Genomic DNA, 23,790 nt, shown 5'->3' on the forward strand with positions numbered 1-23,790 from the left:
GACAGTTAGAATACGCCAATTGGTATCTAACTGTCCCAAAATTTAACAATATCGAAACAGATAAATCAATACCACTAAAATATATCAATAAATAGACAGTTAGAATACGCCTACTGGTATCTAACTGCTCCAAAATTTCATAATATCCAAACAAATAAATAATATGTTAGTGCTAGAAAAAATGCAACAACTCAATGTATAAATCATTAGCCAGAAACAAGTGAACACTGAAAACAAACAAACAAATAAACTGTAGCATAACAGAAAAAAGGTTTCTTTTTAATCCAACATGAATTTATTTTTCTCCCACAGACCCAATGATTTTAGCAACAAACACAGAAATTGCACAGTACTCTGGTTTGTAATGTACTAAATCTGAGGGTCCAAAAAATAAAATGTTGATTATACAATGTAATAAGTCATTACAAAATACTAATACTAACATGCTATTTTCTTTTATCACAGAAATTAACAAGAAATACAGTAAGTATATTATACAATCTATACCATGGCCACAACCATCGCAGCATATCACACCCATAGTATCTTATAACTTTGTTCCTTATGAATTTGTTTTTGACCCAAAGTTATAAGCAACTATAAGTGCGATATGCTGCGGTGGTTGTGGCCAGGGCATAGAGTGTTGGGTGCATGAACATTTCAACTATGGCCTATGGAAACTTTTAATGTCCGCGGACATTACCAGTGTTCTTAGAACACTTTCAGCTTGCCAGCAAACAATATGGACAGCGTCTTCAGGACACCCCCTACGAACATTTCAGGACACCACAAGAGTTCTTAGAACACTTTCAATTTGACAACGAACAATACGGACACCGTCCTCAGAACACCCCCATTTGGTTTATTTGTGAACATTTCAGGACACCGCGAGTGTTCTTAGAACACATTCAACTTGACAAAAAACAATACAGAGAGTGTCCTCAGAACACCCCAATTTTGTTTATTTACGAACATTTTAGGACACCACGAGTGTTCTTAGAACACATTCAACTTGACAAAGAACAATACGGACACCGCGTGTGTTCTTAGAACACTTTCAACTTGACAACGAACAATACGGACAGCGTCCTCAGAACACCCCCATTTTGTTTGTTTGCGAACATTTCAGGACACCGCGAGTGTTCTGAGAACACATTCAACTTGCCAGCGAACAATACGAACAGCATCTTCAGGACACCCCCTACGAACATTTCAGGACACCGTGAGAGTTCTTAGAACATTTTCAACTTGACGACGAACAATACGGACAGCGTCCTCAGAACACCCCCATTTTGTTTGTTTGCGAACATTTCAGGACACCGCGAGTGTTCTGAGAACACATTCAACTTGCCAGCGAACAATACGAACAGCATCTTCAGGACACCCCCTACGAACATTTCAGGACACCGTGAGAGTTCTTAGAACATTTTCAACTTGACAACGAACAATACGGACAGCGTCTTCAGGACACCCCCTACGAACATTTCAGGACACTGCGAGAGTTCTTAGAACATTTTCAACTTGACAGCGAACAATATGGACAGCGTCTTTAGGACACCCACTATGAACATTTTAGGACACCACAAGTGTTCTTAGAACACAATCAACTTGACAAAGAACAACACGGACAGCGTCTTCAGGACACCCCCTACGAACATTTCAGGACAACGCGACAATTCTTAGAACACTTTCAACTTGACAACGAACAATCCGGACAGCGTCCTCAGAACACCACCATTTCGTTTATTTGCGAACATTTCAGGACACCGCGAGTGTTCTCAGAACACATTCAGCTTGCCACAGAACAATACGGGCAGCGTCCTCAGAACACCCCCATTTTGTTTATTTGCGAACATTTCAGGACACCGCAAGTGTTCTTAGAACAGTTTCAGCTGCTTGCGAACAAAACGGACACATATTGAGTCCTCAGAACACCCCCCATTCACTTTATTTAGAACATTTCAGAACACCTGTGATGTCCGCAGACAAATCGAACACAAAAAGAATGTCTACCACATAAAAAAGCACAAAATTTAACCTATCTCATACCCTCCCATCCTCCCCAAACACTCCTACACACCAACACATTCTACTCAATACACATTTTGAACAAGCTTTCACCGCGCTGTCCGCAGGGGGTGGGGGGTAGAACAGAGACAGACACGGGGCATGAGCGGGGGGTGGGGGGCAGCAGGAGACAGACACGGGGCATGAGCGGGGGGTGGGGGAACAGGAGACAGACACGGAGCATGAGCGGGGGGTGGGGAGAACAGGAGACAGACACGGGGCATGAGCGGGGGTGGGGGGCAACAGGAGACAGACACGGGGCATGAGCGGGGGGTGGGGGGCAAAAGGAGAGACACAGGGCATGAGCGGGGGGTGGGGAGCAACAGGAGAGACACGGGGCATGAGCGGGGGTGGGGGAAACAGGAGACAGACACGAGGCATGAGCGGGGGTGGGGAGAACAGGAGACAGACACGGGGCATGAGCGGGTGGGGGGAACAGGAGACAGACACGGGGCATGAGCAGGGGGGTGGGGGGCAACAGGAGATAGACACGGGGCATGAGAGGGGGTGGGGGGAACAGAATACAGACACGGGGCATGAGCGGGGGGTGGGGAGAACAGGAGACAGACACGGGGCATGAGCGGGGGCATGGGGGGCAACAAGAGAGAGACACGGGGCATGAGCGGGTGGGGGGAACAGGAGACAGACACGGGGCATGAGCAGGCATGCACCACCATTTCGTTTATTTGCGAACATTTCAGGACACCGCGAGTGTTCTCAGAACACATTCAGCTTGCCACAGAACAATACGGGCAGCGTCCTCAGAACACCCCCATTTTGTTTATTTGCGAACATTTCAGGACACCGCAAGTGTTCTTAGAACAGTTTCAGCTGCTTGCGAACAAAACGGACACATATTGAGTCCTCAGAACACCCCCCATTCACTTTATTTAGAACATTTCAGAACACCTGTGATGTCCGCAGACAAATCGAACACAAAAAGAATGTCTACCACATAAAAAAGCACAAAATTTAACCTATCTCATACCCTCCCATCCTCCCCAAACACTCCTACACACCAACACATTCTACTCAATACACATTTTGAACAAGCTTTCACCGCGCTGTCCGCAGGGGGTGGGGGGTAGAACAGAGACAGACACGGGGCATGAGCGGGGGGTGGGGGGCAGCAGGAGACAGACACGGGGCATGAGCGGGGGGTGGGGGAACAGGAGACAGACACGGAGCATGAGCGGGGGGTGGGGAGAACAGGAGACAGACACGGGGCATGAGCGGGGGTGGGGGGCAACAGGAGACAGACACGGGGCATGAGCGGGGGGTGGGGGGCAAAAGGAGAGACACAGGGCATGAGCGGGGGGTGGGGAGCAACAGGAGAGACACGGGGCATGAGCGGGGGTGGGGGAAACAGGAGACAGACACGAGGCATGAGCGGGGGTGGGGAGAACAGGAGACAGACACGGGGCATGAGCGGGTGGGGGGAACAGGAGACAGACACGGGGCATGAGCAGGGGGGTGGGGGGCAACAGGAGATAGACACGGGGCATGAGAGGGGGTGGGGGGAACAGAATACAGACACGGGGCATGAGCGGGGGGTGGGGAGAACAGGAGACAGACACGGGGCATGAGCGGGGGCATGGGGGGCAACAAGAGAGAGACACGGGGCATGAGCGGGTGGGGGGAACAGGAGACAGACACGGGGCATGAGCAGGGGGGTGGGGGGCAACAGGAGATAGACACGGGGCATGAGAGGGGGTGGGGGGAACAGAATACAGACACGGGGCATGAGCGGGGGGTGGGTAGAACAGGAGACAGACACGGGGCATGAGCGGGGGCATGGGGGGCAACAGGAGACAGACACAGCAAATGAGGGGAACAGGAGACAGATACGGGGCATGAGCGTGGGGTGGGGAGAACAGGAAACAGACATGGGGCATGAGCGGGGGGAACAGAAGACAGACACGGGGCATGAGCGGGGGATGGGGGGAAGGGGAGAGAGACACGGGGCGTGAGCGGGGTGGGCGGAGGGAGAGAGACACATGGGGCATGAGCGGAGGGTTGGGGGAGGGAGAGAGACACACGGGGCATGAGTGGGGGGTGGGCGGGAGGGAGAGAGACACACAGGGCATGAGTGGGGGGTGGGCGTGAGGGAGAGAGACACACGGGGCATGAGCGGGGGTGGGGGGGAGGTCGAGAGACGCACGGGGCATGAGCGGGGGGTGGGGGGAAGGGGAGAGAGACACACGGGGCATGAGCGGGGGTTGGGGGGAGAGAGAGAGACACACGGGGCATGAGCAGGGCATGGGGTGGAGGGAGAGAGACACACGGGGCATGAGCGGGGGTGGGGGGGAGGGAGAGACACACGGGGCATGAGCGGGAGGGGGATAGACACACGGGACATGAGCGGGGGTGGGTGGGAGGGGGAAAGACACGGGGCAAGAGCGGGGTGGGCGGGAGGGGAAAAGACACGGGGCAAGAGCGGGGGTGGGCAGGAGCGGAAAAGACACGGGGCAAGAGCGGGGGTGGGCGGGAGGGGGAAAGAGATACGGGGCAAGAGCGGGGGTGGGCGGGAGGGGGAAAGAGACACGGGGCAAGAGCGGGGGTGGGCGGGAGGGGGAAAGAGACACGGGGCAAGAGTGGGGGTGGGCGGGAGGGTGAAAGAGACACGGGGCAAGAGCGCGGGTGGGCGGGAGGGGGAAAGAGACATGGGCAAGGGGGGTTGGGCGGGAGGGGGAAAGAAACACCGGGCAAGAGCGGGTGTGGGAGGGGGAAAGAGACACGGGGCAAGAGCGGGGGTGGGTGGGAGGGGGAAAGAGACACGGGGCAAGAGCGGGGGTGGCCGGGAGGGGGAAAGAGGCACAGGGCAAGAGCGGGGGTGGCCGGGAGGGGGATGGGGAAAGAGACACGGGGCAAGAGCGGGGGTGGGCGGGAGGGGGAAAGAGACATGGGGCAAGGGGGGGTTGGGCGGGAGGGGGAAAGAGACACCGGGCAAGAGCAGGTGTGGGAGGGGGAAAGAGACACGGGGCAAGAGCGGGGGTGGGTGGGAGGGGGAAAGAGACACGGGGCAAGAGCGGGGGTGGCCGGGAGGGGGAAAGAGACACAGGGCAAGAGTGGGGGTGGGCGGGAGGGGGATGGGGAAAGAGACACGGGGCAAGAGCGGGGGTGGGCGGGAGGGGGAAAGAGACACGGGGCAAGAGTCGGGGTGGGTGGGAGGGGGAAAGAGACACTGGGAAAGAGCGGGGGTGGGCGGGAGGGGGAAAGACACATGGGCAAGAGCGGGGGTGGGGGGAGAGAGACAGACACACGGGACATGAGCGGGGGGTGGGGAGAGGGAAAGAGAGACACGGGGCATGAGCGGGGTGGAGGGGAGGGAGAGAGACACACGGGGCATGAGCAGTGGTGGGGGGAGGGAGAGAGACACATGGGGCATGAGCGGGGGGTGGGCGGGAGGGGGAGAGACACACGGGGCATGAGCGGGGGGTGGGCGGGAGGGGGAGAGACACACGGGGCATGAGCGGGGGTGGGGGTGAGGGAGAGAGACACACGGGGCATGAGCGGGGGGTGGGGGGAAGAGGTGAGAGACACACGGGGCATGAGCGGGGGTGGGGGGAAGGGAGAGAGACACACGGGACATGAGCGGGGGTGGCCGGTGGGTGGGGAGAGACACACGGACATGAGCGGGGGGTGGGGAGAGACACACGGACATGAGCGGGGGGTGGGCAGCGGGTGGGGAGAGACACACGGACATGAGCGGGGGGTGGGGAGAGACACACGGACATGAGCGGGGGGTGGTCGGCGGGTGGGGAGAGATACACGGACATGAGCGGGGGGTGGGGAGAGACACACGGACACATGAGCAGGGGGTGGGCGGCGGGTGAGGAGAGAGATACACGGACATGAGCGGGGGTGGGAGAGACACATGGGGGTGGGAGAGACACACGGGGCATGGGCGGGTGGAAGAGATGAGCGGGGCACGAGCGGGGGGTGGGCGGGAGGGAGAAAGACACACAGACATGAGCGGGGGGTGGGCGGGACAGAGAAAGACACACGGACATGAGCGGGGGGTGGGCGGGAAGGAGAAAGACACACGGACATGAGCGGGGGGTGGGCGGGAGGGAGAAAGACACATGGACATGAGCGGGGGTGGGAGGAACAGGAGACAGACATGTGCATGAGCAGGGGTGGGGGACTTACTGCGCAGGCGGGATACAAAGCCTCTCATGCGCGGAACAAAGATGGCAGGCGTCTCTGAAGCCAGACGCACTGCACGCTTTCACGCATCCAATGAGAGAGCGGAGCGAACAGGGAAGTGTGTCCGCGAAGCGAACACAGATATCACTAATTTTTTTCACTTACATTTTTGTCATTTTTTTAAAAACTACTGGACGGATTTACACCAAATAAAGCAAAGCACGCTTTCGGGACCAAGCCGCCGCTCCTGCTGCAAATTTGGTGTAAATCCATCCAGCGGTTTGGGCTGTAGGCGTGAGCAAAGTTTTTTCCCATTATGTCTATGGGAAAAAAAAAAGTTTTGGGACCCCCCCTATAACTTTGCCCCCCCTGCACGAATCCTTACCAAACTTTGCAAAAAAATTCAGAGTGACCCAAATACTTTTTTTGCAAAGTTTGGTGAGGATTCGTCCTGGGAGAGGGAAGTTATAAGCCGCCCAAAAAGTTCTCTTCCTATGGAAACTGCAACTTAACCATAACTACATGGCCACTACCGTGGCCATGTAATATATATATATATATCCCACTGTCAAATCAAGTGATATGAGACTGAGGTTTGGCCGGTGCTAAAATAGTACAATTCTAGTTCAAGAGCACCAAGGAGCGCCATTTTGGACAGGTAATCATCAAATCTGCTCGAATGTAAGGAGGTAAAGTGGCAAAATGGCAATTTGCATGAGGAGCCATTAATCATTAATCCTTTCACTAGGCTTGGACATTTGGCCTTCAAGGAACTGAATAACAAGAAAGTATTCCCTTTCACCCATCATAATTCATGAAACTGTCAAAACAGGACCTGATCCTTCTGACCAGTCGACTGATGGCAGGTCAGATTACTACCAATTTAACTGGGCCTAGGTTTGTTATGAAGGAGGAAAATGCACAGAGAATTATAGATGCAGTGGACCTAGGATGATCACCCAATGAAGGATTTAGGATGATCACCCAGTGAAGGATTTATGATGATCACCCAATGAACATACCATATAATGAAAGAAGATACTGAATGCAGGTGATTTAGGTGATCAAAAATGGTCTAGATTAGACACAGACAAATATAAAAAGGAATGATGCAGAGCTAGAACAAATTCATTGTGGGGAGATGCAGAAAATAGTGCATCATTGTACACGACCGGGTGTGGTTACCTGATGCAGCAGCTGGTTGGTGCATGTATTAAGGTTTACAGTACCACCACAAGTGGCAGGAAATATTTAGGCAACCGCGGACTGCTTTCTCCAGGTTGTGTTCTGAATTGCACGTCCAGAGATGAGACGGCTGCTGCTGCCCCTGCACCCGACTGTGGATAGTGTAGAGCCTTGTAGCCTGCCTTTGTGTTATTTCACACCCATTGCTTGTTTTACGTTTACTTTTAGGGTCCCGACGTGTCATCCAAACGTGGGCAACCCCTATACGCCGCTGTTACCAATAGTACAGTGTGCTTTTTAGAACTCTGCAGTCTTTCGTGTGCAGCCTGGTGTAGTATCTGATGAGGATTCCAGCTGAGTCCGATGTTGGTAGAACAAATACAAGCACATAGTGAGATAGGTTTTGCGTTCACATGCAGGCGGATGCGCCAGGTTCCAGGCGGCATGCAGGTTCCTCTCTCTTTGGACTACCCGTTGGACCAACTCTCTTTGGACTATCCCCTTTTGTACTACCACAATTGGCAGATGGGTTTGTCTGGAATGATTTCTCGGTAGCAGCACTTCCGGTGGGCGCCCGGTGGAGGGGGGAGTGCAGATTGTGGAACATTAGTTGTTTTTCGCAACTCAAACGAGGTGTGCCTGCTAGATTGGTAACCGAAAGAGACCGTAAATTGATGCACACCAACTTTTTCTACTTTTTAAAATATATATTGTTTTTTACACTGTTTCTTATTTTTGGCAGATATTTTAGACTGGTTTTCCGACCATCTACTATGCTCACATCCTCTTGCCTTGAAGAAGGCCTTATGTGACGCAAATATCTATTGTCACAGCGATGGCTGAACCCTGAGTTGGCACAAGTTCACAAGTTTTTCACGATTAGCGTGCTCCAACCGTTTGAGGCCTATTGTTCATAAATGACTGTGATCTAGGTGTTAAACTCTCTCAGTCGACACGTTTTACAGAGAAATGGCACAGAATGATCATTACTGACAGCGCTCGCTGGATTTGTATAACAGTTAAGGGGAGCTGATCACAGTGTTCAGCATCCAATTGAGTCCATTGTTTTGTAATGTCATTTTAACATTCTTTTCCTTTGGTCTGTGTTAGCATGTGTTAGTATGAATGAGAGTGTGGTTGTATGAATGAAGGATGGTTGCAGTACCTCTCACTGGACAAACAGTAGATCATGTGAGGGAAGTGGGGAAAGAAAACAAAAATTGTCACGTTCCTTTGATGTTATGCCTCCCACCTGTGTGTGCATTTGATATCTATGCAATGTTTTGATTTTATAATCATTTTTTGATAAAAATTATGTTTTTCAAATTAGTCCAGTGTTCGAGGTTTCACTGAAATAAATATGCATTACTTTGATCTTGAGAAACGGTACAGGGAATTTTTCCTTTTTGTGTTGCCTTTTACCCCCAGCCAGGCAACACCAACATGACCTTTGGAACCCAGCACCTAGGGCTCCTGCCCCGAGAAACTCACACTGTGCGAGGCAGTGGAGCTCTCTCTTCCTCCAAAATACAGGACCCCTATCTCCCTGCCTCACCTGCTATTGAGCGGCAGAGCAAACCAGAGAGATGAGGAGGGAGAACTCATTGATTCGCTGGATTGAGAGCATTGCTCTATGCGTGGGTCGATGCAGGTTGGAAGCAACAGTAAGAAAGTGACAATTAAGTTAGGACCATGTCAACCTAAGAATAAAGAACTGGACTGTTCTGGCACCATGTTCCACAACTGAAAATTGTGTCCACTTCAAAGTGATTGGTCATTATGCCCAGGCTTTCATATAGAACAGAATGGAATTACTCCCTGACTCCCAGAGACTTTAAATACAAAGGTTTCAGGCTCACCCTGAATTCTCAGCACCTCCATCGGGCAGGTGGGTAAACCCAAGCTGCGAGGTTGCATAACACAGGAGCAAGTACTTCTACTGTTTTGTTAGTGCTGGACTTAAGATATGTGAAGATCTCTGTGGCAAAAGACAAGCAGGGATCCCCTAATTTGTACAAATATTAACTCCATTGTAAGTGGCATTAGTCTGTGAGACTCCAGGGCATCTGGAGAAGTCAGACATTACAAGAAATGGCATCATAGAAAGGGACATCGCAAAATGGGCTTTGACCACTTGGTACTGTAGGAAAAAATGAGGCTCCAAATTTTAACTGAGTCTCTCAATTTTTGCGAGGTCAGCATTTTACCAAAAACTGAAAAATGATCAGCATGAGTGTGAGACTTTGGTCTGAATCTGGTGTGAGTCAGTATTGTGAGTGCATAGAACATACAAGGTAAAAGGGGGGTTTGAATTTGCCATAACATGAATGCTGATGTTATAATTTGGACACCACACCATGGGAATATGGACTGAATTTCAATGAAATATCAAACTAACAATGTACTTACTAACATCCCTAAATTACTAATATATACCCACATTTATTTTAAAGGCAACTCAGTCCATAGCCCTGTGGTACAAAATATGACTACAGAAATATTGATGACAAGCCGGCTCATTTTAAAAGAGAATAAATGTGCAGAATGAAAGCTGTTTTCTTGCAAAGAAGAGATGAGGGATGTGAAGTCTGTTTTTTCTCAAAACAAACTTATTGTTTAAAAGACAGAACCAGCACAAAGATATGTAGCCATTTACATCCGTATGCTGCTGACTGGGTCTCTGTGCAGAGGTGACAGGCTGAGCGCGTGTTATCTGAAACTTTCTAGTGGGTTAGTTGATTGAGAGGGAATGTCTGATAGATGGGATGACATCACTGAAAGTGGCAGGGATATTGTATGCCTTCTGTAAGGGAAATATACCTTTATGTATTTATTTATTTATTGTTTGCTTGTTTGTTTCTTATACAGCAAGTAAAATACTGTTTCAAAGCACCCACAGGTGGAGGGAAAAGGAGAAAAGACAAATCTACTATAACTTTTGAGTATTCAGAATTTGCAAGTGCAGCAAGGAAGAGGGCAGAGGGCATAAGTGCTCAGGAGTCCAGCCTCATGGGTGAGCCACAGATGAAGTGCTTGCGTTGTTGAGTGCTACATTTCTAGGGGCAACATTAGGAGTATGTGCAAACCTCCAGGGTGGACAGTGTGCAAAGGTAAGTTCTGAGGGTAGACAGGGGCTGGGACAATTGGGTGTGGAAGGTGAGGGGCCCTGAGGATGCATAAGTGCCCCAAACACCAATCACAGCAACTGTGAGATTAGTGAAGAAGGGAAGGAAGAGGTTAAGAGGAACGTCTTGAGGAGCTTCCGGAATTTAAGAAAGTCCTGCTCAACGTGCAGAGGCATGGAGAGGCTGTTGGATAGGAGGAAGAAAGCTGAGGAAAGCGATCAACCACCTACCCTCTGTTTTGCAACACACTTTAAACACAAATAATTGGTGCCAGAGGAACGTAGTGGTCTAGAGGGAGAGTATATAGTAAGATAAAGTTGAAGATAGCGTGGCCCCCGTGCCCAGACAGCCTTGTTTACTGATGCATAGGGATTTGAATTTAATCCGTACAGCAACCGGGAGCCAATGAAGAATGTTTAGGTAGGGCAGGAGAGATGCGGTCCCTTGGCTTAAGGCCAAGGATAAGTCTTGCTGCCCTATTCTGGATTAGCTGGAGGGGTCGCAGAGTGGAAGAAGGTAGATTCAGGGGGAGGCCATTAAAATAGTGAAGCCTGGAGAGAACCAGGGCTTGGGTAACATTGAGCCTCTTGGGGGAATGAGAAAAGGGAGACTTCCTTTGAGAAGGAAGAGATGAACGTGGGACATCTGTGCAATGTCCTGAGTGTGTGGGAGGAAGGAGAGAGAGGAGGAAAAGATGACTCCAAGGTTTCTGGCCTCAGAAGAAGGAGCAGGTAGAGAGCCGAAGGAGGAAGGCCAGAGTGAAGGGAAGAAGCAGGGAGCAAGTGTTCCAATGGAATGAACTCAGTTTTACAGACATTGTGGCAGAAATCATCGCAGGTGTGCCAGGAATGATTGGCAGATAGGCAAGCAGGGATAATGTAGGGTGCGAGAGGCTCAGTAGGAAGTTTGAAAAAGAGCTGTGTGTCGTCTGCATAACAATGGAAGTTGGAGGAGAAGGAGGAGATAAGGCATGCAAGCAGAGCAAGGTAGATGTTAAAGAGCCAAGGGGAGAGGATAGAACCCTGGGGGACACCACAGATGGAGAAAGAAGTTGTGGAGGGGAAGGTGCCCAGGATGACTTGGCAGAGTGGTGAGTAAGGAAGGATGTCAGCCAGTCCAGTTCCCATTGCGAGGAACCAAAGGTTATCATGGAGCCTTGTATCAGGATGGAGTGGTTGACTGTGTCAAAGGCAGAGGAGAGATTGAGAAGGATGATGACAGCAGGGGAGTTGGAGTCCAGAGATACAAGCAGTTCTTCACAGGTGTTTAGAAGAGCAGTTTCCGTGCCTCTGGATTCCCGAAATCCAGATTTTTGATGGTGGAGACCACCAACAAGTTCAGGGTGTGAGTTGAGTTGGGGCAATGCCAGCTTCTCGAGCAGCTTCCCCGTGAAGGGGGTGATAGAAAGAGGGTGGTAGTTGGTAGGGTAGGTAGAGTCTGCAGAAGGTTTTTTCAGGAGGGGGCTCACAAGGGAGTGCTTAAGGAAGGCAGGGAAAGATCGAGTGTCAAAAGAGGGATTGCAGAAATCAGTGAGTGCAGGGGCAAGAGAGCCAATGTTATCCTTGATGGCCTTGGATGAGCAAGGGGAAATCTGTTTGGAAAGAGACCTTCATGGAGCGGACAACTCCAGAAACTTCTTCAGGTGTGACAGGGGAGTTGGAGAAGAAGGAGGAATATAAGAGGCTAGGGGAGGCAAGGGGGTGTGGGATGGCTTGGTAGGGTGGGTAGCAAGAGTGTTCAGTATGTGCTGGGATTTGGTGGTGAAGTGTGTGGCCAATATGTTGCAGAGGGCCTGTGAAGGAGAAGTGGGGGAGGAGACTGAGGAAGGGTTATCTAGTTGAGTGCAGATCTTGAAAAGGTCAGCCTTGTTGTTGGATGCACCGGAGACTTGTGCATGAATGTGGGCTCTTTTCTTGGCGCCGATGGAGAGTCTGTATTACCTTTGGAGCAGGTGGCAGGGAAATTTGTCAGAGGGTGAGCCTGATGTTTGCCATTTCCATCCTTCCGCCCTACACTTTTGTTTTATGGACGCAAGTTTGGAGTCGTACCAGATTTTATGCTTAAGACTGGGGCAAGAATGTCAAGAGTATTGGTGATGGAGAGGTGGAGGTTGATGAGGGCAGAGTCAAAGATAGTAACAGAGGTAGGGGTTGGGGGGTGAAGGTGGAAGTGAAGGCAGCAGCTGACACTCAGTTCATCGGGTGGATGTTAGTGAACGAGGTTGGCTGGGCTTTTAAGGGGACATCAGAGGTCCAGGGGGACCCCGGTGGGAGTGTAAGTGATTTCAATCCGGCACACACCAAGTCAAAGCTCAGCATGTAGTGCACAACTGAAATCCTTATTTATTTTTGTGTAAAAGTTCATTATTCTGAACGATATACCACTCATATCACGTCTTTCACACTGAACCAGGAATCAGGCTGGTTTGCAAAGGTAAAGATTTATTTATTTATTTAAATTTTATCACAATATGTCTTAATAGGTACACAACAATCACCAATGGGGTGACGTAACACTGAATGATCTTTTTAATACACAAGGAATAGCAGTGAGCAAACAATTCAGCCCAGGAAATAATACTTGTGTGTGGTTTCAGATCGGATAGCACTGTGGTTAAAGGTTCCCCCTGCACACCTTCAACACCCAATAGGCAATGTAAAGAGATAGGAGGGGAGAGCAGGTATTTAGGAAAGGCAAAAATCAGACAGAATATCAATCCCACTTCCCCCCTTTCAAACACTTTCAAACACAAGAGAAAACGGAATTGACTGTCAAGCTGTCAGAATGGCTTGTAAAGTTATCTTTACAATGGACTGTGCAAAAACACCAAATACGGTCAAAATTGCTGAAATTGTGATAAATTCTTATGGTAGCCACTTTGGATAGTTGCACACAACAAGCAATGATTTAATACCAAGAAAAAATTTGAAATCTTAAAATTCAAGTCGGAAGCAATCAAAAGCTGTTTTATACTTGTGACAATTTTCCAAAACGAGAATGTGCAACAAACTTTTCACTGCACGATAATTGCGATAACGGGAGAACCATATTGATTTGGAATGCGGTTTTAGATTTGATTCAAAGCTGTGGATGTTAGCTGTAAGCAGACGTTTCTTGCACAAAACTGTGCTAGCACAAAAACTGAGGGAGTTATGGACGTTTTAGTGGAGGTCATTTTTTTTAGATAAGTGCAAGAATGGAAAACAGAATGCACTTTTAAAATGACAAAAAGGATTTCTTACACTAGGGATGACTATGAACAAAACAAATACCACACAGGAGCACAGCCACTTGATCAGAATGACTGCCTGCGGAGGAAACTCGCCTTCTTCAGATGAGAAAAGATCAGCGCAGAGATAATTTTAACAGTACTAGTACAGGAGGAAGATAGGATGGTTTGGATATAGAGTTCAGACAATTCAAAAATACTCATAACAACACAAGTTCTGAAAACAAGATAGGATGGGTTTAAGATAGGGATTGACTATGCAAAATACATATGCCAGTGACACAATTCTTTCTATATATACTCACTGGATATGTTTTTAATTGGAACCGTCAGGATTCTGGTCAGGCAAGATTCTGGTCAGGGAATAGGATCTGGTCTAGGACAGATGGCTGGGCCCATCGGACTGGATCGGACTGCAAGGCACTCTGGTCACAGCATGGCACAGGACTGGATTGGATCTGCAAGGCCCTCTGGTCACTGCACAACACAGGACTGGATTGGATCTGCACTTCTTGGTTCTGATGATAATTATTTTCAGCAGGCAAGCAGTACAGCGCATCCCGGCTGTATTTTAATGCTTCCCCTTAGGTTTGTGGGTTTCTGGTTCTGGAATTTGAGGCCTAGCTGAAAATGGTGCAGCTATGCAATGGGTTTCTGCTTTGCCAAGTTTCTGTAGTCTGGAGCAAGGAATATGTAAAGTTCAGCAGCAGGGTGCTCCTCCAGCATCAGGATAGTAAGTGAATCTGTCTGTCCTTCTGTGTGGTGAGCTGTCTCTATTTATGCTGTCTCTATTTATGCTATGATAAGGTGATGTGTGGGCCGGTTTAGCCTAAGCTTGCCCATTTTGACAGGTGATTGGTATCAGAGTCTACTCTCTGCCTTGATAGGAGGAGAGAAACAGTGTGTCACCTTTATGGTGTGATTTCATGAGGCTGAGAATCCACCCCTAGCCCCTGGAACACAAAATCTACTTTTGGCACAATGCATATTTACACATGTGCAACCTCTATAACAATCACATATACAGATTACATATTTTCCATAGCAGCTACTCCTCAAAACCCCATAGCTGTGGGATCTTGTCTCTGCTTTTCACAGAATTTTGCCCTTTTCATCAGGAACACAATGTCCAATTTATAAGCAAATTTCTACAAGTGTGCGCATTTAACATGGGCATAAGTGTATAAAGTTTCATTCTTCTAGCAGAAATACATTTTGCGTAAAATCATGATTTTGTCGCCTCTTGAAACGTGCAGCCAAAATTTAGATTCACAAATCTATTACTTTTATATTTTTCACAATTTTGACTGGCAAGTTATAAGCCTTTAAAAAAATGTTCTTTGTTAATGTTCAGCCACAGATGGTTGTTTGGGTCCACCTCTTTCTGTCTCCCTGCAGTTCAGGAGCAGTCTCCTCCCTGTTTGCTCTTGGCAGAGGCCATTTGTGACTGTCTTCACACCTCGCATTTCCTTAGTTGCAGCTGGTCATTGTTCCTCATGCCTCTGTAGACCAGATTCTTTACCAACCCCATAATTAACGCTTCTGTGTGATTTCCTGCTGGGAGGAAAGACCTTCATTCTGTGAGAAAACCTGTTATTCCCGTTTGGTTGCTTCAGCCAGGTTTAATTTTAATTGTTAACTCTGTTGAATATTTCCTTAGCTTAAAACAAACTTGTTGTATCAAATCACAGCTAAATCCTCATTCAAGATTTCAAACCATGGGACCAAAACAATTACAACATGGGTTACAGTAACATGCCTCTTACATTGCAAATATTTGATTTCAGTTTATACATGTTAAAGTTTAATAAGGCAGGCTCCAGACAGCTGTCATTCAGGTGGCCCAGGCCACTGCACCCAGAGATTTTTTGACAGTTCCACAGATAGGCCACTTTTGCTGTGGAAATCCCTTTATGCTTTCAGCTTTTCAGAACCTTGTAAGTTCACAAAGATTTCTTAACTCAGTCAATTGTAGCATCCAGCAAGAATTTTGGATGTTTGAGGGTGTTTTATACCGGCATTCTGCAGTTTCAGCAACAAAGAAAAAGGGATTTAAAGCAAGATTTTGGGGTTTCATTTAGCAAAGCGCTGCTTTTTCCTTCTGTACTCCATTTTCAATTGTTGTGGAGCCAAGTGACATATTTCAGGAGTGAGAGCTCTGTTCCACCAATGAAAGCATGCATGGCAGATTGGCAGCCATCTTTTTGTGCTTTGCAAAGCGCGATTTTCAGAGGTTTTGGCACGCACAAGGGTTTTGCGGCCGTTTTGCTTTTTTCTGGCACCATCATAACACAGTGATGCAGCATAGCAGAGCAATCCCACAGAGCGAGAGGAAAAATGGTCAGACCAGGAGAGTGGGGTGACTAGTGGGGGGGCACCAAGGTCAGAGTGTATGAGGGCATCCAGAGTGTGTCCAGCTGAGTGGGTTGGCCCAGACAGGAGAATTGAGAGAATTGAGAGGGAAAGAGAGGTGCACAGGTCAGTGAAGAGAGTGGATGCAGAGCCAGAGGAGTACAGTTGGATGTTAAAATCACCCAGGAGGAGGAGTATGGAGGTGGATGAAAGTAAGCAAGAGCAGAAATCAGCCCATTCAGAGAGAAACAGGGTGGTGATACCTGTAGGCCAGAAAATGGTAGCAATGGTCAGGGTGGAGGAGGGAGATATGACCAACTTACACACCAGGCTTTCAAAGGAAGCGTAGAGCTGGTGGGTAAAATGGAAGCAAGAACCCACTCAGGGAAAATTAAGGCACCCCCCCAGCCAGTGCAGTGAGGTTGAGGCTTGGAGATGATTTTGAAGCAGTTAGGGAGGAGCGAGTCAAAAGCAGTGACTGAGCAGGCATTGCTCCCTGTCTCGGTAAGAGCGACAATGTCGAGGTCAATGTCTTCGAGAAGGAGTCAGATGTCAGCAGAGTGTTTGTTGGCTGAGCGACCATTAAGAGTCATGAGATTGAGAAGGTCTCTGCCTTTGAAGGTTTTCTGGTGTACAGGGGAGTGGAGAACACCAGTCAGAGCAGAGAGAGAGCGAGAGAGAGAGAGAGAGAGAGTAGCAGTGGGAGTTGCAGGAGAAGGAAGGAAGTTAATGAGAGAAGACAGGATCCATTCAAAGAGAAGGAGGTTGGGTTGTGAGCCGTGAACCAGAATAGTGCCTGTGTGATAGACATTAATGAATTAATGTGAGGATGGGAAGCTGGCCAAGTAGACTTCCCACTTAGTGCCACCATTAATGGTAGAGGTGGAAGGAGAGAGAGTGGAGATGGGATGGGGAGTCCATAGATCTGGAGAGGGGACAGAGAAGAGGATATCAATGAAAACCTCTTTGGAGGAAGCACTGACATAGGTATCTGAGATGGGTAGTCCAGGGTTTTTCACTGCCTTTTTTGTGCTTTTTTCTACCGCACTTTATGAGAGCGGAGGGATAGTTAATAGTGTAGCAGTTAGAGAAAACTGGAGAGATGGAGAGAGCTATAGGGGCGACAGAGGTTTGTCGAGGTATGAAAGAAGAGTGGCTGCACAGCAGAGTTCTAGCTAAACTCACCAAGTGGCCTAGTGGAAGTAGTCACAAAGGCATAAATGCAATCCAGAAAGGAATAGAATATGACGAGAGAAGAGGTGCACATATGTAAAAGGTACACACAGCCCCAAAACGAAATTATTTAAAACTCACAGATGCAAAGCAAGAGAGGTGCACCTTGAGAAGAGGAGAGTTTGGAGAGCTAAAAGGGATGTGCAGTGAGAAGGAGGGGTTCTTTGTTGTTGTGAAAGCAAGGAAAAAGAGGTTTTCAGAGGGACAGACAGACAGCCAAGTTGCCCATGACAGAGCCTTGAAGCCCTCTGCATTTGCTGAGAATGTCTGTGCAGACTGACTCCGCTGAGTTCATCCTTGCAGAGTGAGGAGAGAAAGAGATAAGTAGTTTTCTGTGCGGGCTCTATTTAGGCAGACGCAAAAAGAAATTGACACCAGTCCGAGTGGAGGGGATCCTGGCTTCGTTTTGTGGAAGCACACAGGACCAAGGATTATTTTTGGTAAGATTCTAGTGAACATTGAGGTGCATGTTGATTTGCCTTGTGAGTGCCTACGGTATTCAATTGCGGCCAAAAAAATAATGGTCATGTTTATAAACGTAGGCAGATATTTTTTTATGTGTTACTCATTAAATGTAACAAATGTCGAACACAGCTGAACTCTTTAAGCTGCAAAATGCAGATGCTATATTCCAAGGACTCTTGATAACAATGTTTAGAACTAAAACACTAAAAGAAGGGTATTTGACGTCTTTTATGAGAAGAAGCTATTTACTGTGGGGTAACTTTACTAATAAAAGATGTGCGTGACTTTGTTTATTTTGATTTTGTATCACAAGGGATGTCATGCAAAAACCCAATCTATACAACAGAAGTGCCACTGGACAGCTTCCCACCTACACGCGCACTAGGTGTGTCTAGTTGCAAAAAGTGCTATCGATCATGTTGGTCGATGGATCAAGACAGGAACAATAGAGATAAACATTTTTAATCAGTAAGTATAAAAAACACTCGGAGCAATTTCCGTATAAAAAAGACAAAAAGACATTTTGTTTACACAAGATATCACATAAAACAACATTTTGTGAAGATCACTGATTGCAGTGAATCAAAACTGCCACAATTCCCAAATTCTAACAAATTTGTGAGGTTAGTAAGGGTGTGTGGTGGACATTTCGGATGTCTCTCATTCATATAAATTGTCCTTGACTCTGTCGACACAGAGAAAAGTGTTTCTGGGAACTAGCAACAATTTTTTGTGGAACACTTTATAGCCGACTTAAACCGCTATTAGAAGTGTGCTGAACCCGTCTTCAGGACGTTAAATGGTGACATCAGGATTTTGGATGTCAAGGAAGGTGCATTGGTTGACCCTTCGCATTATTGCAATCTAAAAACCAAAACAGAAAAAGTGTGTTGGTGACATGGTTAAAAACCCGAACTGGGGTATCTTCTCTCTATACGTATGCACAAGCAACTATTGACACTAACCTTCTGATTACTTCATTGGTGTGTGTGGCATCAAATTGGGTGAAAATGTAGACCAAATTGAACATAAAGGCTGTGGATTCTCACAGTCGTTGAAACTGAAAAGCAAGAATGAGATGGACCTTATAAACTCAATCTTGCGATAATGCTTCTACTTTTAGTTACTTTATGCATAGTTTGGTGCAAGTTATATAATAGGTGCACAGAAATGTGAAGGCGTAGATTTACCTTCAGCACATGGGGATCCCTCCAACAGATAGAACTAAAATCCAGTTGAACTAGGCTTTCAAAATATGCCTTCAACCGGGCCTTTCTAAGTACAGCCACCATTTTTTATTTCAAGATGGCGCACATTTTGCACCATTCTGATTCTCCCTCCAGTCACGGTCCAGCTCCATCTCACATCCGCAGAGTTATATCCGCTCGTTCCAAACAGGAAACCCTGCAAACACGGATGGTGTGGCAACCTAACTAACAAAGACACAAAAAGCAGGTTAGCATCCGTATGCTCCAGCTACAAAATAACTTTTAAATTGAATGCAATGCTTCGAGTCACTGACTCCAAAAAATTTCTTGCAGAAATCTAATCCACGGCACTTTCTTTTTACTGCCGGGCATAACACGCGCTTCCCGCGGTTAGCGAAGTCATCAGAGAAACCATCCCCATGTGCTGAAGGTAAATCTACGCCTTCACATTGCTGTGCACCTATTATATAACTTGCACCAAGCTATGCATAAAGTTGTTGCTAGTTCCCAGAAACACATTTCTCTGTGTCGACAGAGTCAAGGACAATTTATATGAATGAGAGACATCCGAAATGTCCACCACACACCCTTACTAACCTCACAAATTTGGGAATGGTGGCAGTTTTGATTCACTGCAATCAGTGATCTTCACAAAATGTTGTTTTATGTGATATCTTGTGTAAACAAAATGTCTTTTTGTCTTTTTTATACGGAAATTGCTCCAAGTGTTTTTTATACTTACTGATTAAAAAATGTTTATCTCTATTGTTCCTGTCTTGATCCATCGACCGACATGATCGATAGCACTTTTTGCAACAAGACACACCTAGTGCGTGTGTAGGTGGGAAGCTGTCCAGTGGTACTTCTGTTGTACAGATTTGTTTTTGGTCTTCAGCCACACAGCCCCCTAAAAAAGAGGACCCCAAGCTCTAATTGTTTGTATTTCTATGCAAAAACCCAATGCATTGCACATTTCTTTTCTGTACCTTTATACATTCTAATGCCTTATAAAGCACAAGAAAAAGCAAATAAGCCACCCAGAGTCTACTTATTATGCTGAAGAGGGATGGGGAAGCCTGCCATCTCCTCCACCTCCTACCGAATTCACGACAAGGAAGAAGTACAGAAAACACCACAATCACCCATTCTATTTTGATCAAATTCCCAATGGACCCATGATTAACAAGTATGTCAAGAGGTATCCCCTCAGCCATCTATACCGATCGAGAGACATACATATCTACTCATGCGTGGATGAAGAGCCGCAGGCTATGATTAAGGACACCTTTATGGACAGTTTGGGCTAAAACACCAAAGAACCCATGTTGCTGACATCATTAGAGACACCACGACATAGCAGCATTCGACATGAAGCACACGTGCCATCCGCACTTCGGGACATAAACACACACTCAAATACATGAAGAACACAAGCATACAGCTCTATAGTTAGTGGACAGATACATATACATACTGTCATTACTTTTATTATTCTACCATTAGCCAGACACAGCAACGCAGAAACTGCAAGAGACAAGAGATCCTGAGCAGAGCTTGCAAATGCTTACATGCGAATAACACTGTGTGACTAACCTATGGAAATGTAGTATAGCATTGACACTGTAGAAACCGCATTATAAGGTTGAGGAAAATTACAGCAGACCTCAGGTCTCTGAGCAAGAGATGAGCTGGGCTGATTCAGGCTGGACAGAGAGGAAGACATGTGAGACAGGACTAGCAGCTAAGGTCAAGAGATACGGATGGCATTCCAATCCCCAGATGACAAAGGAACCAGCTCCCGAAAATACTAATAAATCCTCATGATCCAAAGCTGCACAGCTCAAATTCATGGTCTCTGAACACGTGATGCGGGTGGAGCAGACAATGGACAGCGATCAGCGGTTGGAAAGGAGAACTGGTCCCAGGCCACCAGACACAGACAGGGTCAAGTATGCAACAATATGCAACAAGTGTTGCGGCGGTCAGGAGAGCACTCTCATAAGCTAAAGTGGTACACATAAGTTACAATGCAGACACATTGTCATTCTCATTACCTTGAAGAGGTACACAGCGAGCTGAGAATCATTGCAGATCCCAGGCCTGGGGAACGCCAGCTCTAGCCAATCACAGTTTAGTACTCTAGGGGTGAGTAGCAATGGGCAAGAACCAATGGTAAATCCACCACACTGCAACAATGTTACAGTGCATAACATGGGGATAGAACAGGCCAGTCATGTGACATGCGAAGGCCAGTATAATAACATCTATAATGTCCACTATAGGTGGTGGAACACTCAATACCCAATCATTTGGCCCCATAGGTTTTCTGGGGAAGGGCCCAGGTTATGACATCATGCTGATACCATTTGGAAGTAAAACAGCCCTGCGAGCCAAGGAAGAGCGAGATGTGCATGGATTTTCTCTGTTCCTGTGCTGATCCCTGTTGGTTTTGCCTGTAATAAACCGCAGTTTGAACATGCTGTTGACTGAGTCCTCCATGTATCCTGGGAGAGGGAGTTGGGTTCTCCAAGTTCGCAGACTTCCAGTGCCACTCTCGCTCACCTGGGGGTCCATCCACAACAATGTGTCCTAGTCATTGGTAATAGTATACAGACAAAAGGGAAGCAAGTGGTAATTGCATCTTATCACAGGTGGTATCCTCAAATTACCACATGTGGTAAAATACAAAACAAAACTGGTCACTGTGAATTGTGTTAATCACAGGGGCTGTTTGTATGAATTACAACCTTCAGCTGTCCCGGTAAGCACATTTTGGATTACCATCAAAATGTTATTGTAGATAAAATACCACATGATGATGAAATCGTGATTTACGGTACACCAGGTCTGGTTTTGGTTTACCGTTTATGATCCCGGTATAAACATAATAGCAGGCTGTCCTGTATATTTAGGGTTCACCAAAATACCCAAAAATTCCCCAACAGGCCCAGCAGAATATACTGCAAAATACCCCTAACAGTACATCCTGCCATGGAACTCATTATTGCCAAAATATGTTTGTTTGTGAGCACACATACATCTAAAACAGAAGAGGCTCACACATTTGCAATCATTTACAGCAGACTTCAATATAAACAAAGGACTATCAGATTAAACTACACTAAAACCCAAGTCCAAGTTCATCCCACATCTGGCAACAGATAATGTGATTGACATATTCCATAAAGCAGTATTACAGGACATGAGAGACAAATATTTGGAAGGCAAAAACCCATCAATTCAATACAATCTAACATACAAGGAGAGATCAGCAATAAAATAACTCAGCAAGAATGATGAAATAACTATAATATTAGCAGATAAAGGTGGACAAATTGTACTTGTGAAGACAGAAGATTATGTTACTATGGCATTACAACACCTGAATAATGATCAATGTTATGAGAAACTGAAAGAAAATCCACTACCGGTCCTTGCAGATGAATCAAAAAATATGAATACCCATTGGTTGAACGAGGGCCTACTCACAGAAAATGAATATGACTTCATCTACAACCCATACCCAATCTTAGCAACCATCTACTGCATTCCAAAGATACACACCGATTTTGAAAAATTTCCACCCAGCAGACAATCATATGTGGAATAGGTAACTGACAGAATCTATAGATAAGACCCTGCAACCACTCACTTCGGGACTAGCATAATTTAATCAAGACACCAAAAATGGCATTCAGCAACTCGAATCCATCAATTGGGAACCGAACTTCAGACTGGTAACCCTAGACGTCACTTCACTGTATACGAGTATCTTACACAATAAAGGAATTGAAACCACCTACCATTTCCTTAAAATTAGATAGATCTGATATTATCAGCAAAATCATATGCTAATTGAAATACTCAACTTTACCCTTCAAAACAATATATTTATGTTTAACTACCAGATCTATCAACAAAAACAAGGGGCTGTAAAGGGTGCAAAATTTCCCCCCAATATACGCTAATCTTTATATGGGTCATTTTGAGTTGGAACATGCGTGGCAACATCCATCATTCTCAATTGAAAACCAAGTTGCCTATTGGGGTTGTTTCATATATGACATTTTGATTATATGGAATGGAAATGAGGAATCTCTTCAAGAATATCCTAATTACCTGAACAATAATAACTATAATTTGAAATAAACAATCCAAGATAGTACCAACAGAATACGTTTTCTTGATTTGGAACTATACATTGAAAACAACATAATCCAAACAACTTTATATGTTAGACCCCAATCTGGCAATAGTATTTTGCATGCAAGAAGCAATCACCCAAACCATGTGACTAAAAAAATACCATATGGAGTATTACTTAGAATAAAATGTAACCGTACAGAGAATCAAGAATTTGAGAAAAATGCAACAATTATGGCTCAAAAGTTTCAAAGAAAGAGGATATCAAACACGACAACCAAATAAAACATTTAATAAGACAATGCAGTGAACAAGGACAGATCCATTACAAAATAAACCTACAACAAGATCACCTGATGGAGCTAATAAAGTCAGGTTTGTAACTATCTACAGTTCAGAAACAAATAAAATCAGGACTATCTTAACAAGCCACTGGTCAATCTTACGGCGAGATGAAGATCTACTTCCATATTTGGACAAAGGCCCATGTATAACATTTCAGAAAGCTAAAAATCTCAAATATATGTTGAGTCCATCACACTTTAAAGGTAAAAGAACAACTACTGGTATACCTCAAATGTGGCAACAAACAACTCTAACAGGAAACTATAAATGTGGTAAATGCAATAAATGC

This window comes from Ambystoma mexicanum, chromosome 3q (assembly GCF_040938575.1).
Source record: "Ambystoma mexicanum isolate Mex_15411 chromosome 3q, UKY_AmexF1_1, whole genome shotgun sequence".
Lineage (NCBI taxonomy): Eukaryota > Metazoa > Chordata > Amphibia > Caudata > Ambystomatidae > Ambystoma > Ambystoma mexicanum.